This window comes from Somniosus microcephalus, chromosome 10 (genome assembly GCF_052327205.1).
Source record: "Somniosus microcephalus isolate GS21.2 chromosome 10, FLI_Smic_1.0, whole genome shotgun sequence".
Classification (NCBI taxonomy): domain Eukaryota; kingdom Metazoa; phylum Chordata; class Chondrichthyes; order Squaliformes; family Somniosidae; genus Somniosus; species Somniosus microcephalus.
In genome coordinates, this window is record NC_140996.1 from 152,234,512 (window position 1) to 152,241,592 (window position 7,081).

Sequence of the window (7,081 nt, forward strand, 5' to 3'; positions counted from 1 at the left end):
TTTAGTAGCAAAACCGATGACTTGTATTAATTAACGTAACTAACCTAATTCAAACAATTTGTAATTAAACAGCAGTAAATTACTCAGCTAATTTTCTACATGGATAGTTAAGTTAGCAACTGTTGTTTACTTTCCTTGTGGGAGCAGGAGGAGCAGGAGTTTAAGAACATAAGAAATAGGAACGGGAGTAGGCCATTTGGCCCCTCGAGCCTGCTCTGCCATTCAATGAGATCATGGCTGATCTTCTGCCTCAACTCCATTCACCGGCCCTATCGTCATATCCCTTGATGCCCTTATTAGTCAGAAATCTATTGACTTCTGTTTTGAATATACCCAATGACTGAGCCTCCACAGCCCTCTGGGGTAGAGAATTCCAAAGATTCACCACCCTCTGTATGAAGAAATTTCTTCTCATCTCAGTCCTGAATGACCTACCCTTTATCCTGAAGTTGTGGCTCCTGGTTCTAGACTCCCCAGCCAAGGGAAACATTCTCCCAGCATCCACCCTATCAAGCCCTGTGATAATTTTGTATGCTTCAATGAGATCCCCTCTCATTCTTCTGAATTCAAGAGAATACTGGCCTAGTTTACTCAATCTCTTCTCATACGACAGTCCCACCATCCCAGGAATCAAACTCGTGAACCTTCGTTGCACTACCTCTATGGCAAGTATATCCTTCCTTAGGTAAGGAGACCAAAATTGTACACAGTATTCTAGGTGTGGTCTCACCAAGGCCCTATATAATTGGAGTAAGACTTCTTTACTCCTGTACTCAAATCCTCTTGTAATGAAGGCCAGCATACCATTTGTCTTCCTAATGGCTTGCTGCACCTGCACATTCACTTTCAGTGACTCATGTACAAGGACACCCAGGTCCCTTTGAGCATTTGCATTCCCCAATCTTTCACCATTTAGGAAATAATCTGCCTTTCTGTTTTTTTTTACCAAAGTGGATAACTTCACATTTATCCACATTATATTCCATCTGCCATGTTCTCGCCCACTTACTGAGTCTGTTGAGATCCGCTTGAAGCCTCTTCACAACTGACATTGCCACCTAGCTTTGTGTCATCAGCAAATTTGGAAATGTTACATTTAGTCCCCTCATCCAAATCATTGATATAGATTGTGAATAGCTGAGGCCCAAGCACCGATCCTTGTGGTACCCCACTAGTCACAGCCTGCCATCCTGAAAAAGACCCGTTTATCCCGACTCTTTGTTTTCTGTCTGTTAACCAATTCTCAATCCATGCTAGTACATTACCCCCAATTCCATGTGCCCTAATTTTGATCACCAACCTCTTGTGTGGGACTTTATCGAAATCCTTCTGAAAATCAAAATACACCACATCTACAGGTTCCCCTTTGCCTACTTCACTAGTTACATCCTCAAAGAATTCCAATAGGTTTGTCAAACAGGATTCCCCTTTCATAAATCCATGTTGACTCTGCCCAATCTTACTATTAGTTTCTAAGTGCCCAGTTATTGCATCCTTTATAATAGATTCCAGCATTTTCCCAACTACTGATGTGAGGCTAACAGGTCTGTAGTTCCCCGTTTTCTCTCTCCCTCCTTTCTTAAATAGCGGGGTTACATTTGCTATCCTCCAATCTGCAGGAACCATTCCAGAATCTCTAGAATTTTGGAAGATGACAACCAATGCATCTGCTATCCCAATGGCCACCTCTTTCAAAACCCTAGGATGTAGGTCATCCGGTCCTTGTGATTTATCGACTTTTAGTCCCATTAATTTTGCTAGTACTCTTTTTTTACTAATAATAATTTCTTTAAGTTCCTCATTCTCGTCACACCCTTGGTTTTCTCGTGGTTCTGGGAGATTTTTTGTGTCTTCCTCCATGAAGACAGAAACAAAGGCCCCGATTTTCTGGCCGCCGTTGGGCGGCTTTTCATGCGGCCGGGGGCCGAAAATCAGCAAAAAAGCGGGTCGGGACCCCCCCCGCCTGATTCCCCACCCTGTCCGACTTTCGGACCGCCCTTTCCACGCGCCCTGCTTCAGTCCCGGCCGCCGCTGGCGGGACTGCTCGTCGGAGCACTAATCACCAATGATCACCTTGTTAAGGAAGATTTTCCAGGGCCGTTGCGACTTTGGGGCTTTCCCCACATGAAACACGCCTGCGGGGAACCCCGCCGATGAGAGCTGGCGTGAAAACAGCTGGCTTGCTTGCAGCAGCAGGTCGCTGAGGGCTGAAGAGATTTAAATAGGCAGCATTTGCAGGCTGCAGGACCTTGCTGATCAAGGCTTGGGGGAACTTTTTGAAGCCTTAGGAGCAGCTGTAGAAAGTTGGATCCTCACACACTTCTCCAGTGTGAGCTCCTGGGAAGCCCCTCTCACCACCCTAACTCAGCACCCCCTCAACGGAGGCATCTGCCAGAAGCATGGGAGGCCTTTGGTACCTTCCCTTCCCGGCATTAGAGGATCTCCAACAGCAGAGGCGGCAGCAGCAGAACCAGGAACAGCAGGATGAGCACCAGGAGCACCAGGCTGCTGCTCACTCACCTGAAGCTGCACAGGCCAGAAGGGGCCAGCGCTTGGAAGTGGCTTGAGAGCACCTTGCTGCGCTTTAGGGGGCCAGTGGGACCCGTTTCTGCACTGGCAGTCCTACTCAGAAGGACTTCCATGAAGATCTGGTTTCTCTGTTCAACAGATGGCCAACACTCCTCAAGAGATGTCATTCTCTTATGAGCACTCACCATGTTTTCCGTACCCTGGCGAGTTATCTCCTGCATGGAGGTTGCCAACCTTTCCATGGTGGTGCATTCATGCGCCAATGACTCCACAAAGGCTCTGCTCATGATCGCTATGGACTCCTCCATTCGCTCCACACTCGCAACGACCCTGGAGACAAAACCTGCCAGAGACTCCTGCATCTGTGCATGGAGATCCATCACCTCTTCTCTTGCGGATGGACCCAGAGGCAAAGGGTCGACATGCAGCGCAGCTGAGCTGAGCTGGCAGAGTCCTGCGCCCTCCGACGAGGACTCTCCACTGCTGTGCCTGTCTCCAGAATCTGCTGAGGCTCACTTGTGAGCTGTGAAACACCAGGTGACAACACTACTCTATGTCCCGAAGGTCCCCCCGAGGTGTGAGTGTCTGCGCTGGTGCTGGGTGCGCTTACTTCTGCTGACACTGCGCCCTCAGAGGTTGGAGCTTCCTCTGAGGAGTCTCGCTGCACAGCCTCTTCCTCCTCCACAGTGAGGACGGGGGCTCTGGATGGTACTGTGGGGGAGTAAAGGAAGGAGATAGAGATGTAATGCCAAGGTTCTTCTGGTGACTCCCAGCGAGTTGGCATCTGCTGACACCTGCATCCATGCAGCATTGGTCTCAGTGGGAGGCCTCTTCCTCCCTGACCTAGGGAAGAGGACCTCCCTGTGGGCCCTAACCCCATCCAATAATGCCTGCAGTGAAGCCTCGTTGAATTTGGAGGCAGCTTGGGGTCTGGCACTGGCCACAGCTGCTGTAGGCTCCTTATGCCATCCTGTATGGTTCATTTGGAAGCCTTCAGAGGATGCAGTGCTTGCTATGGACCTTGAAAGCACCACGAATGATAACATCATACTGTGGGGATTTCTGACTCGAATTGGACAATTAGCAAGGCTTCCCACATGCTGGGAATTAATTGGCCACTTGACGTAAAATTGCGTGGAGCTGGCTGACACTTTTTTATGTGTGTCAGAAACCCCACATTCGGGGAAACCCGACCATTCCCCACACAAGCCGAAAATCGGAGCCAAAGTATTATTTAATTTCTCTCCATTTCCTCATTCCCCATTATAAATTCTCCCGTCTCTGACTGTAAAGGACCTACATTTACCTTTGCCAGTCTTTTCCTTTTCACATACCTATAGAAGCTTTTACAATCCATTTTTATATTTTTCGCTAGCTTGTGCTCATATTCCATTTTCCCTTTCTTTATCAATTTCTTGGTCCCCCTTTGCTGATTTCTAAAAAGATCCCAATCCTCAGACTGACCGCTTTTTCTGGCAACTTTATAAGCTTCCTCCTTTGACTTAATACTTGCTTTAATTTCTTTTGTTAGCCATGGTTGGATCACTTTTCCTTTTGGGTTTTTATGCCCTAGAGGAATATATGTTTGTTGCAAATTATGCATTATTTCCTTGAATGTTAGCCATTGTATGTCCACCTTCATACCTTTTAGTGTAATCTCCCAATCTACCATGGCCAACTTGTCTCCCTTGTCGTTTCCTCTGTTTCAATTGAAGACCTTAGTTTCAGATTGGACTACATCGCTCTCAAACTTAATGTAAAATTCAATCATATTATGGTCACTTGTCCCTAAAGGCCCCTTTAACACAAGATTATTGATTAGCCCTTTCTCATTACACATTTAGGCCTTCCTGTCCCAGGCGCTCCTCCTCCCTCCGCCAATAGACAAACCTGAGTGCTGGGGGCCATTCCCTTGGTCCTTGGCATTGGCCTCCCCCTGCCATCCGACACTGTGCTCCCCGCCCACTGGCTAGCTGCCACTTCCTGCCAGCTTTTAGTGGGAAACTGGCTGGGGGCATGCAGATGAGGCCCAGCAGTTAAAATCTTCCAGGCCTGCTTATATCAGGACAATTTGGAATTGTCTCGGCCCCCAGCCACCTGCTACCCACCCCGAATTAAAATCGGGACTACAGTCTCTGTCATTGGGGTTTCAGGTAATGTCAATAAGGAAAGTAAAGCTAAAGTGTTCATTACAATTTTGAGGTTAATTCTGTGACCATCAAAGATGTCAGTGTTGGGAATTCATAAAATCATAGAATCTTACAGTACAGAAAGAGGCCAGTTGGCCCATCGTGCCTGTGCCGACTCCTTGAAAGAGCTATACAATTAGTCCCAATCCCCCACTCGTTCCCCATAGCCATGTAAATGTTTCCTTTTCAAGTATATCTAGTTCCCTTTTGAAAATGACTAATGAATCTGCTTCCATCACAAATTTCAGGCAGTGCATTCTAGAACTTAACAATTCGCTGCCTAAAAAAAATTCTCCTCATATCCCCTCTGGTTCTTTTTCCAGTTATTTTAATTCTATGCCCTTTGGTTACCGACCCACCTGCCAGTAGAAACATTTACTCCTTATTTACTCGATAAAAACCCCTCATAGTTTTGAACACCTGTATTAAATCCTTAACCTTCACTGCTCCAAGTAGCACAGTCTCAGCTTCTCTAGTGTCTCCATAATACTTTATACCCATGTTGCCACCCATCAAACATTTAAATTTCCATATGGCAGAGCTAACTACAGAACAAAGCCCTCTACTCTGCCCTGATAATGCATAGGAACTGGAGTAGGCCATTTAGACCCTCAAGCCTGTTCCGCCATTCAATGAGATCAGAGCTGATCTGTGACCTAATTCCATATACCCGCCTTTGCTCCAAATCCTTTAATACCTTTGGTTAATAAAAACCGTGTTTCTCCCTTTCAAGCACAACGTTGAACTTAATCATATTGGCCCATAAATTCCGATAGAAGGCTTCCTGCGTGCGTAGGAAAAAATCTACGCCCTTACCTGAGAGCTCCCAAGGTGTGGACTCTTCCGCTCCTGGGCCTCTCCTGGTGCACGCGCAGAGGCCCAGCTATCCCAAGGGCGCAGGCAGTTCGCAAGCATCCCTGGGATCACGTGGGCCAAATGAGCCAATGGGAGAAGGGAATCCCCCTTCATACTTTTGACAGGTAGACCTGTCAAAAGTATGAATGGGGATCACTGAAAAAAGACACTACAACATTAAATACATTCTTGACAGATTGGAAATGCCGGTTTTCAGCGCATGTGCTTCTCATGCCTGAAACTGGCACTTACGAGGTCCCCACGGGTGTGTGCACACCTCGTACACACCCGTAGGCATCGGAAATTACGGACCATTATGATCGCTATTAGATAAATGTTAACGCACCATTAGGCTGTTAACTAAATCTGGCTCATTACTCATTATTAAATCTAATATGGCCTGCCCCCTTGTTGGTTCTAGGATATATTATTGCAGAAAACTATCCTAAACACAATCAAGAAATTCGCTACTTTTTTGACATGAGCTTGTCTGCTTTTCCCAATTTAAATGAAAGTTAAAATACCCCATTAAAACCACTCTGCCTTTGTTACATGCATCACAAACAATGTCAACCTCAGAAAAGCAGCTTCTCCTGGACAAGTGTTGATTTTTCCATTTCCTACATCAGCCTCATGGTCTATTTGACATGGTCTCTCCTTTCATTAGAACAGAGGAGCTTATGTGGTGATTTGATAGGGTGTTTAAATTTATGAAGGAATAGGACAGGGTAGATAGAAATACAAGTCCCTAGTTTAACATAACCCACCCAGTGGGAATGGGGCAGGTTCAGATCGGATGCCCATTTTACACTCTGCACATTTTTAGGCTAACACAATTGAGTAAAACGGGTGTCCCACTTGAACAAACCCCATTCCCATGGGTGGGTTAAGTTAAAATTGGGGCAAAACTGTTCCCAGTGATTGAGGGTTCAACAGCAAGGGTGCATGGATACTACATTAAATATAAGAGAATTAGGACAGAGAACAGGACAACCCTTTGTTCCCAGATTCCCTGGGAGCTGTCATGACTCTTTGTGCTGCGCCAGTCCACCTTCCCTCAAATCTTCGCAGCTTCAAATAGGCTTGCTGGCTGGCTGCTGGAGACAAGGGCTATCCACTGAAGACATGGCTCATGACACCCTTGAGGAGGCCAAGTAATGAGGCTGAGGAGCGCTATAATGAAGGCCACATGTCCACCAGATGTGTCATTGAGCAAGCAATCGGCATGCTGATGATGTGCTTCAGATGCCTTGACAGATCAGTACGCACCAGCCAGGATCTCAAGAATCATTGTTGTATGCTGCACACTGCACAACAGAGCACAGCAGGGAGGATTGGAGCTGCAGAAGGAGCAAAGTGCAGAGCGCACAGCTTCTTCAGAGGAGGAAGTGGAGGAGGAAGAGGAACCAGTGGAACACGAGGAGGAGGAGGAACCTGAGGTGGAGGTAAAGTTAAAGATAAAGCAACAGTGCACATTACTGCTCGGAAGGCCCTGGATGGCCTCATAA